The sequence below is a fragment of the Sarcophilus harrisii genome, chromosome 2, assembly GCF_902635505.1.
Source record: "Sarcophilus harrisii chromosome 2, mSarHar1.11, whole genome shotgun sequence".
NCBI lineage: Eukaryota > Metazoa > Chordata > Mammalia > Dasyuromorphia > Dasyuridae > Sarcophilus > Sarcophilus harrisii.
This window is the reverse complement of record NC_045427.1, coordinates 54705720-54717279: the sequence shown is the minus strand read 5'-3', so window position 1 is coordinate 54717279 and position 11560 is coordinate 54705720. Positions and strand designations below refer to the sequence as shown.

Genomic DNA, 11560 nt, shown 5'->3' with positions numbered 1-11560 from the left:
AACCCACAGAGATGCCTTCTTGTTTCACACGCCAAGGGAAAAGGTGTTTACACCAGCTTCCTCCCTGCTGTGTCCTTTCTCAGTTTTCACTAGAGAAAGCATGTGCCTGATATGCAATCATTGCTGGACCTGGAATAGATCCAACTCCAGATAAAAGTGTAAAATTAATCTAAGTTTTTCTTTGGGATCCCCCTGTCTGATACCCCCCTTTTTCCAACAAGTGTCTGGCTCCAGATCCGTCCCTCTCTCTACCTCCCCAACATGAGAGACAATGAAGACTAAATAAGCCTCTAGCACTTTGCAGAGCTGAGCTCAGAGCACACTAGGTGACTTGAAATTAATATCTTAATTGAAATTATGATATCACCTGCAGCCAGAAGGCATGAACTTCTTCACTCCACCGTCGGTAATGTCTCTCTGTTAGTCACTGTAAGCCTCTCATTTCCATTCCATTCAATAACATAATTAGAGGAAATATGGCCGGGGGAAAGATCACTTGGCTATGGAGGCAAAAATCCTGGGTTCAAATCCTACCTGGGATGCTTGCTACCTGGTGATTTAGGACGAGAACCTGGACCTCAGTTCTCTTTTTAACACTGAAGAGAAATGGACTAGAGCTGGTTTCAGAGGTCCAGCCCTTCCACCTCAGACTTTATGAAAAATTGATTAAGTACAGATTGCGTTCAGAGGACCGTGCTGCACACACAGAATGAAACAGACCCTTCCCTGGAGAAGCTTACAGTTGGGTGCAGGGAAGGACTATAAGGGGTGTGATACAGGCTATTTGAGCAAGGAAAAAGCATCAACAAATTGGAAGGACTAAGGAAGTCTAGAAGGGATTACCAGAGGGTAGCCTTGAAGGGAAGTAAGTATCCTAAAAGACAAGAAGGAAAAGCTTTCCTGGCCTGTGAAAATACAAGGATATCAGCTGCAGCTGCTGTGCAATCATCTCCTTCCTATCCACACCTCCTCCTCCTTCTATGCTTTCTCTCTCTTCTTCTTCCTCTTCCTTCTATTCTTTCTCTTCTTCCTTCTTCTCTTTCCTTCTCCTCCTCTTCCTCTCTCTTCTTCACCCCTTCCTTCTCCTTCTCTTCCTCCTCCTTTTCCTCTTTCTTCTTTCTTCTCTTCGTCCTTTTTCTCTTTCCCCTCCTCCTCCTCTTCCTCCTCTTTCTCCTCTTCCCTCCTCCTCCTTTTCACCATCTTGATGATCTTATCTCCCTTTCAAATGTGCTAGAACTACTACCAGGACTTGGAGGCTGCCATCAACCAGCAGATCAGCCTGGAGCTCCATGTCTCCTAAATCTACCTGTCCACAAGATGACATAATGTCAAAGAACGTTGCCAAGTATTTCCCACACCATTCCCACGAGGAAAAGGAATATGCAGAGAAGCTGATGGAACTCCCAAACCAAGAAGGTGGCCCCATCTTCCTGAGAGATCAAAAAACAAGATCATCAAGTCTGGGAGAGTAGTAAAAGACAAAGGAATGTGCTCTGTACTTGGGGGAAAAAGTCAATCATTTGTTACTAAAATTTCACACGAAAATGCTCGCGGCAGCCCTTTGTGTAGTGGCAAGGAACTGGAAGTTGAGTGGATGCCCATCATTTGGGGAATGAATGTAATGGAATATTATGTTCTATATGAAATGATGAGCAGCTGTGAAATCAGGCTTTTCTGAAATGAAAAGCCTCGAGAGACTTACATGAACTGATGCTGGGTGAAGCGAACAGAACCAGTCTCTCTTCAAGAGAACTTTGTACCCAAGATCACATGATGATCAACTCTGATGGATATGGCTCTTTGCAACAATGAGATGATTCAGGCCAGTTCCAATGATCTTGTGATCTGTACCCAAAGAGAGGACTGTGGGAACTGAGTGTCGATCACAGTATGATATTTTCATTTTTGAGGTTGTTGTCTGTTTGATTGGTTGGTTTTTCCCCTCATTTTCTCCTCATTTTGATCTGATTTTTCTTGCTCACTATGACAAATATGGAAATAGGTTTAGAAGAATTGCACATGTTTCTATATTGGATTGCTTGCTGTCTAAGGGAGGGAGGAGGTGTTGAGGGAAGGAGAAAAATGTAGAACACAAGGTTTTGCAGGGGTGAATGTTAGAAACTATCTCTGCATGTAGTTTGGAAAAAAGCTATTACAAACTTTTTTAAAAATAGAATTGCACAAGCTGGCAACCGACAAAAACGACCCCCATTGATGTGATTTCATCGAAACCCCCTATCTGGACAAACAGGTAAAATCCATCAAACGACTAGGAGATCACTTAATCGACCTGCCCAAAATGGGGGCTCCCATTCTGGCAGAATACCTTTTTGACAAGCACACTCTTAAAGACAGTGGTAGCAGAGCTAAGCCACACCTGGCTCCCCCCATGCCTGGGAACTGTGGGTGTGACTCCTACTGTCTTTCAGTGCATGCATAATTTTGATTATCTGACCTTTTCATAATCTGTACCAAAAAACTACCTGCCTCGGCCCTTGAGGTAGAGTGTGTGGAACCTGGAAGAAAAGAGATAAGGGCAAGAGAGAGGGGACACGCAAAATGGAGGCAAGTCAAATCATTCTGATCAAGCCTCTTTAATGGGTGCAATACTACAGATATATATAGCAGTAGGAAAGAAGGCAAGGTTGTTCAAACACAGTACAGGGTGGGGGGTCCATGACAAAGGGTTGGTATCCCGCCCAAGGATGAACTGCTCAGATGTTTCTGGTGGCAGGAAGCTCTATGATGTGATCAGGGGATGCCTAGATATCTGCCCATTCAAAGTTAGGATGTGATTAGGAGATTCCTATTCAGGAAGTCTTTGATATAATGTGATTAGGAGATTCAACCTATTCAAGGTTGGCCTTATGTGGCTGTAGTTTAGTGCCGGCTCCCCACAACTACCACCATTTACATCCTAATGAAGTGACTTGGTTCGGATGAAAAAAAAAAAATACAAAACTACATGGAACAGGGCAGGTAGGTGGTGCAGTGGGAGCGCCAGCCCTGAAATCAGGAGGAACTGAGTTCAAATCTGCCCTCAGACACTGGCTGTGTGAACCTGAGCAAGTCACTTAACCCCAATTATCTCAGGAAAAAAAAAAAAGAAATGATAATCAGGTTGATTTCAGAAAAGTCTGGAGAGACTTACATGAACTGATGCTAAGTAAAGCAAATAGAACCAAGAGAACATTGTACACAGCAACAAGATTATGTAATGATTAATTGGATGGACTTGACATTTTTCAACAATGAGGTGATTCAAGACAATTCCAATAAACTCGTGATGGAGAGAGCCATCTGCATCCAGAGAGAGAACTATGGAGACTGAAGGTGGATCACAGCACAGTCATTTCACCTTTTTGGAGAGTTGTATGTTTGCTTGGGGGTTTTTTCTTTCTCATTTTTTCCCCTTTTGGTCTAATTTTTCTTGTGCAGCTTGATGAATATGTAAATATGTTTAGAAGAATCACATATGTTTAACCTATAGAAAATTGCTTACTGTTGAGCAGAGGAGGTGGGGGAGGAAGGGAGAAAAATTTGGAACACAAGGTTTCACAAAGATGAATGTTGAAACCTACCTTTGCATATATTTGGAAAAATAAAAAGCTATTAAAAAACATTATTTTTCCTCAAACGACCCCTCCCCCTGAACTTCCTTCTTGTTCTCTCTCAAAGGTACCACTATCCTTACAGTGATTTAGGCTTGTGACTTTTCCCTCCATACTCCTTAATGCTATATATTTAAATAAGCTGATAAATCTTGTCATTTCTATCTCCACTTCACCTCTCCAATCTGTCCCATTCTCTCTACACACATGGCTACCATCTGACTTTAATTACCTCTTACCTAGACTAGTATAATTGCCTTCTAATTGGTCTTCCTACCTTAAATCTCCCACTTCTCCAATCCATCTCCATGGAGCTTCTTAAGTTATTTTCCTAAAACCCTGGTCTGCACGTGTCTCTTGTTCACTCAATAAACTGATGCTTCCCATAGTTCTTTTAGGATCCAATGCATACTGAGTTCTCTGTTTGACTTGTAAAGCCCTTCATAGACTGGCCCCAATCAACCCTTCCATTAGTCCTTTCCTACTCTGCAGGCCACCCATGCTGGATTTCCTGCTCTTCCTGCCAAATGATGCTCCATCTCCCAAGTCTAGTAGCTGAAGGCACTTTTTCCTCACTTTCACTTTAAAGTAAACCCCTGTTTTTCTTCTAAACTTGACTCATGTGTTACCTTCTCCCACAGAAAGTTTTTTCTGATCTGCTACTGGCTGCTACTGCTCTCCTTACTAGGATATTTACATGTATGTGTATATATATATATATATATATATATATATATATATATAGTTTAAAATATATCATATATTTATTTTATGCATCATATATAAGTGTTGTCTCCCTTGATAGGAATGGAAGAAACAAGCATATATTACTTATGTTAGACAGTGTGGTAGGATTTTATAAATATTATTTTATTTGCGTCTTACAACATCTCTGGGAAGTGAAGCCCTCATTTGACAGATTTGGGGAACTCTGGGTAAGGTAAAAGACCCTTCAGCGCAGAGAGAACTGCTGACAATGTCTAGTTTGGTGTTCTCACCTTCCAGAGAAGTCAAGGAGGGTGTGAACACCTGGGTTCTACTTGAAGCAAGAGACACTTACAGTAAGAGGGATTTGCATATCGATAGCAGGGTGCTTCTAGTTAGCACTTGTGCTGTGGTGATGTAATGGTTCTCTAGTTCACACATATTCAGTGTGCTGTAATGATGTAATTGTACTAAGGTATAAAAGGGCTGAGAGGACTGGAAATGAGACATTCCATCTTTGACCAGCCTCCTGGCTCTCCTGCCTCCTTCACTGCTCCACTAAGACCAAGGCTGGTCCCCAGATCCTCCAGAGAGCTAGCCCGGACATTACATTTTGGTGCCCAATGTAGGGCACTAAATGTGAGGCTCTGGATGTGAGGCTCTGGATGTGGGCTCTGGATATGGGCTCTGGACGTGGGGCCCTACAACTCAGCAGCTCGACTGACAGGATCGTAAGCTCAATGGAGAAGTCCCTGTGACCCGGAAATAAGGTATGTACAAAAATAGACAAGTGGGGAATTTTGGTAAGGACTAAACTAGTGTTTTCTTTTTCAGCTGAAATGGAGCAAATACTAAGAAAAGAGCTTCCCCCACCCCAGGGGAGTATGTACCATGCATAGTTTGGTTAATAGAGAAGCAAGATTTGTTGGTAACTCAGAAGCAGATCACTGGGCTCTTAAATATATTAGAGTGCCATAATCTGCTGTCATATGCTAAAGGACTTTACTTGGGGTTTTGTTTCTTTCTTTTTTTAGGCAATTGGGGTTAGGTGACTTGCCCAGGGTCACACAGCTAGGAAGTATTGAGTGTCTGAGACTGGATTTTAACTCAGAACCTCCTGATTTCAAGGCTGGCGCTCTATCCACTGAGCTATCCAGCTGCCCCATGTGTATGGCAAATTGACTCATGAACATCAAAAATTGTTGATGAGACTGCTGCAGGAATCATTGGATTCAGGAATCACAAGAAGCAATGGACAATAGATTGGTTTTGGACTATCTCTTGGCTGCTGAAGGAGGTATATGTGTGATCGTTATTTATATAACCTCCTTCTAGGACTTATAGAATCTTTTGTAATCTCATGCTGATCCATATTGTTTGTTACATTACTGCTTGCATGTGAATACCTCCGATGCTGATGGATTTATGTATAACTGTTTCAACTAAAACTCTTGTGGGAGATATAGAGGGCCACAATTAGTGAGGGAATTCTGGGTGAGATATAAGACCTTTCAGACCAGAGGGAACCTGCTGATAATGTCTGGATTGGCTTCCCATCTCCCCTAAGGGCTCTCACCCTTCTTGAGAAGTCAAGGAGGGTGTGACAACCTGGGTTCTACTTGAAGTAAGGGATACTTACAGTAAAGAGGCCTTTACATATCAATAGCAGGGTGCTTATAGTTAGCATTTGCTCAGTATGATATACTTGTTCTCTAGTTGGCACATGCTTAGTGTGCAGTAATGATGTAATCATATCATCATGATTACATTACAAGGTATTTAAGAGCTAAGAGGACTTGAAATAAGGACTCCATCTTTGACCATCCTGGTGGCTCTCCTGCGTCATTCATTCCTTCACTGACCAAGGCTGATCCCGAGATCCTCCAGAGAGCTAGTCCAGACACTACATTTTTAAAAAAAAGTATGTTATGATCTGCACTCAGACCTTATCAGTTCTCTCTTTGGGTGTGGATAGCATTTTTCAAGAAAAATGAGGCAAACAGAATCATACTTGCCCAGTATCATAAAGCTAATAAATATTCAATGCTAAATTTAACTCAGGTTCCATACTTTATCTGCTGTTCCATCCAACTGCCTCTCAGAAAATAAGCTGATATGAATAAGAAATGCTTCCTTTTTGTCTCTGCATCCTTGGTACTACAAGTTGTAGGTGACCATGATATGGACTTAATTTATGCTCAATGATTAATTGATTAAAAGAATGTATATTTTCTTTTTGAAAAAAATTTTGAGCATGAGAGGAGCGTGGTCAATGTTCTAAAGTCCAGGGGTCCTCAAACTTTTTTAATAGGGGGCCAGTTCACTGTCCCTCAGATTGTTGGAGGGTCAGACTATACTAAAAACTAAAACTTTGTTTTGTGGGCCTTTAACTTAAGAAACTTCATAGCCCTGGGTGAGGGGGATAATCGTCCTCAGCTGCCGCATCTGGCCCTCGGGCTGTAGTTTGAGGACCCCTGAATCTAAACCATTATAGCAAGAGTCCTTAAGTAACTCTGTTTGTGTCTTGGGCCCTTAGGCAGTAATCTGGAGAAGCCTTTGGACCCATTCTCCAAATAATGTTTTTGAATGCATAAAATATTACACACAGAAATGCAATTTCAAAGGAAACCAATTGTGTTGAAATAGTTGTATAAATATTTTATTTTTAAAAAAAACAACAAGTTAATGATTTCCTAGTTAAGAACCCTGGTTTAGAAGATTATTTTGACATCTGAATAAAGAGAATGGATTGAAAAGGAAAGAGATAGGAGGCAGGGAGAACCAGTAAATCACAAGCTATTCCAATAGTCTACGATAGAGATTAGAATTTGTGAATGGAGAAAATTGAGAGAGATTGGGGGTGGGGGTGGGGGCAGAATTAATCAGAACTTGGCAACTGAGTGGATATGTAAGGTAAGGAAAGTGAAGAATGAAGTATAAGTCCAAGTATAAACTGAGTTATTGGAAGATGGTGATACCTTCCATGGAGATAGAGAATTTTCAAGGAAGATCTTCTTGGAGGAAAGATGTTTTGGACACACTGCATTTGAAAACCATGAGGATATCCAAACAAAAATGAAGCCCAACAGACCAATATACAGATTAGGAGGACATTTGCATTGGGATAATACTTGGCTCTATGGGTAGATAGGACATTACTTAGGAGAAAAGAGAAGAGGTCCAAGGAGAGAGCCTTGGAGAACATCAATGCTAGGGGAGCAACAAATGAGATCAAGGAGAATGAGAGGAGGACCAGGGAAGACTAGTGTCCCAGATGTCAAGGAAGCTGCTCACTTTGTCAATCAATCACTGTTAGTCACCAAGTGGACCATGGCATCATAAATCCATATGTACACACACACACACACACACACACACACACACACAAATGAGAAAAAAAGAGGAAGAAGAGAAGGAGAAGGAGGAGGAGAGAAGAGAGGGAGGAGAAGAACAGGATGAGAGAGAGAGAGGAGGAGGAAGAGGAGGAAGAGGATGAGAAGAACAAGGACAAGGACAAGAAGGAAGAGAAGAAGGAAGAGAAGAAGAAAAGGGAGGGAAGAGTGGAAAGAGAAATAGAATATGTATACACATATATATATATATATATATACACACACACACACACACACATATATATATATGTACTCACATACTCACACACCTATATTTAGAGACAGTTATTAAAAAGGCATTAAAGGGGCAGCTAGGTGGTGCAGTGGATAGAGCACCAGTCCTGAAGTAAGATGGACCTGGGTTCAAATCTGGTCTCAGACACTTAACATGTCCTGGCTGTGTGGGCAGCCCTTCCCTGGGCAAGTCACTTAACCCCAATTGCCTTAGGAAGAAACAAGACCTTAAGGTTAAGGAGGATCAGGAAAAGCTCTTCTAGAATGTGGGATTTTAGTTGAGCCTTGAAGGAAGCCAGAGAAGCCAAGAGATGAGGATGAAGGAGGAGAGAAACTCAAGCATGGGAGACAGTCAGTGAAAATCCCCAAAATGGGAGTTCTGCATTGGACAGAGATAAAAGAGAAAAGTGGAAAAGTCAGGGAATATTCTATAGGGGGATATAATACTTATTCCTACAAGTATAAACAAAATGTATAAAAAAAGAAATTCAAGACAATTCAGAGGCAGCCTTAACAGCTGGGGAAATCAGGAAAGACCTCACGTGGGAGGCTTTGTGGGAGGCATTTGAGCTGAGCTCTAAAATGTTAGTTCTCCAAGGCACCTCAGATGTGGAGTCCAGCCCCCTGATTGTACAGAGCAGCAGAGAGGGGGAAGTATCCTATTAGCAAAGCAAGTAAATGGCAGATCTGGGGCACAGGCCCTTGGACTTTTGTCCCCGGTGCGTACAAGATGCCTCCACTGGGAAGGGTCTTAGATTTTGCCTTATGGGCAAAGATATAGAGACCGGAATCTCTCAATACAGAGTTGGGTTGGTAGTTGCATCTAGGAAGGGGAGCAGAAGGAGAGTGCAGGCTCTTTAAAACAGGAGCAGGTTTGGAGGGGAGCAGCTGGTGTTCTCAGATGATGGTAATGGGATTGCTTTGAATTCCTTATGTTCAAGCAGGGTTTTGTAAAAAGGAGCACAGCCCCCACTTCTCCACTCATTCCTAAGTCCGTTCCCCTTTAACCCCCCAAATCCACCACGTCCTTGAGGAATCACAATAGATGTGGAACCCAAGGGTCTCATGGAGTGACAGAGAAGGCATTCAAGGACCAAATCATAAAGGGTTAGGGAAGAAAGGAATCACCCAAATTCACAAAAGCAAAACCTTTCAGTGTTTTGTCTCTGCTTGCCCTCCGATCACTTCTATCTATGTTTGCCTCTGTCTCTGCTTCCAAAGTAGAACAAACAAAAATTCTATTTCTGATAACCCCATCATTAAATAAATAAAGTAACCAAATAAGAGAGTCCATTCTTGGTCACTTATTTGGAAGTTGAGAAATTTCCAAAAATCCTTGAAAAAGAGCCAGGCTTAGTGTCTGTCATCATGAGGAGCAGAAGCTGCGGGGAGCACAGATAAAAGAAGATAAAGGAGATCAGGGTTCCTTCGATAATATCACCCCATCTATCCATTCATTCAAAAAAAAATTAAGGTGTAAAACTCATGTACCAAAACAAAATAAATAAATCCTTCCCTTGACCTTTCCAGACCATCTGTATAATGACCTTTTTCAGTAGTGATCAGTAGACCTGGTGAAATCAGACTGAAGCTTGGTTCTGGAGGAGGCAGAAGGTCATTGGGACAAAGGATTCCAAGACAACATCTTGTCAAACATTAAGCTGGTACTCCTTGACCCTGTTGGTCCCTTCTCCCTCCTCTGGCTATCAGGAGCCATGTTGGTCAAAAGATTCCCCTCAGGACTTCTTTAATCCTCCTAGACTAGAGCTTGGTCCAGAAGGAATCACTGACTTCATCTCTTTCTGCTTCAATTTGCCCATCTGAAAATTCCAATCCACCTCCAAGGGATGGAAGACTGAGAAACACGGTATAAACACAAGGTGTCTCAGTTTTCTGCTTGAATTTATCCAAGTTAAATCCCCCAAAATTACTGGGCACAGGCTGTGTGTGGAGCCTGGAACGAGGCATCTTTAGGTGATGCAAGCTCCTTGAATACTGATCCAAGGAGGCCAAAGTCCAAAGGGCCAGCTGGCTTCAGAGAATGTCAGAGCAGAGGGGAAAAAACCCAAACAAAAACCTCAGAGATCTCTAATTTATCCGGATCTTCTTTTTACCAAGAAGCAACCTGAGATTGGGAGGGGAAGGGAGTGTTCTAAAGTCACACATGTCAGCATGAGAACACAAAATCCAGATCCAAGACTCCCTTCCAACTTAAATTAACCCTTCAGTCTTGACTTTAGGAAGTCAAACTAGTTAAAAGTGTTCATGTTGAATGTTCATGGTTGATTGTTGTTCTTCATACTCGAAGAGGACCCAAATGTCATCACTATATTAGATTAGAGTTACAGGGTGTCCAACTGCACAGACCAATATGAGCTTGGGGTGCTCTGCCACAAGTGGGACACAAATAGTCCCTTTGAACATTTGGGGTAGATTCTCTCTCTCTCTCTCTCTCTCTCTCTCTCTCTCTCTCTCTCTCTCTCTCTCTCTCTCTTTCTTCTTCTTCTTCTTCTTCTTCTTCTTCTTCTTCTTCTTCTTCTTCTTCTTCTTCCTTCTTCCTTCTTCCTTCTTCCTTCTTCCTTCTTCTTCTCTCTTAGATTCTCTAGATTAAAATGGAAATGGAACAATTCTGCATGGCTAACTGAGTAAGAATGATTATGAGCAATGTTCAGGGGAAAACTTGCAGAATAACTAATGGATAACTTCATGGTCCTTTCTTCCCCTGCTGCTTCCCTCCTTAGGGTTCAGTCCCTTTCTCTATCCTGCTCAGAGTCTGCTTCTGTTATTTTGGAGATGCAATTACTGTAACTCAGTTGATAGATCTTTAAAAAAAAAACCCAGGAAAATTCCAATCTACTTTATACCCAAAGGATGGAGGAGTAAGGAGGATGGGAGAAGATATGGGAAACAGATGCAAGGGCAGCCCCTTTCTCATGGAGGAAAGAGAGACTGAACAGGTTTCCTCCCGAGTCCCCAGGATATACTGGGGGAGGGGTGTTGAGAGAAGCATGTAATGGTGATACAGAGAATAGTTCATTTCCAAATTCTTGACCCTTCTTTCTCTCTCCTCTAAGATTGCACTCATCTGTTCTCACCTTTGGTGAGCCTCAGCTGCTGACTCCCAAGCCTATATGTCTAGTTCTGACCTCCATTATCCCAGACCTAAACCTCAAAATTATAGGATTTTAAAGGATGTTGAAGATTTCCATCCTTTTATTTACAGAGGGAGAAATAGACGTTTGATTTGACCCAGATCACACAGGTGGTGAATGGTTGATCTAGGAGTCAAACCTGGCTTGACTGCAATCGGGTGTTCTTCCCACTGTACTATCCTGCCTATGGGCATCTATAGGAAAGTAGGTGGTACAAAGGATAGAGGTCTGGACTCAGGAAGAGTCCATTGTGAGTTCAAATCTGCCCTCAATATTTAATAGTTGTATGTCTTTGGATGAATCACTTCACTCTATTTGCCTCAGTTTCTCCATCTGTGAAAATGAGATAGAAAAGGAAATGACAAATTATTCTAGCTTATTTGCCAAGAAAACCCCAGATGGGGACATGAAGTGTTGGAAAATTATTGAAAACTGACTGGACAAAAAACCTAACCTGGACATCTAT

The 11560-nt window shown here is 42.0% G+C and overlaps 1 pseudogene; it reads left to right on the top strand.

Annotated features, from left to right (window-relative positions):
* Nucleotides 1–382: 382 nt before the first annotated feature.
* On the top strand, nt 383–2362 carry LOC100920257 (annotated as a pseudogene).
* Nucleotides 2363–11560: the final 9198 nt, after the last annotated feature.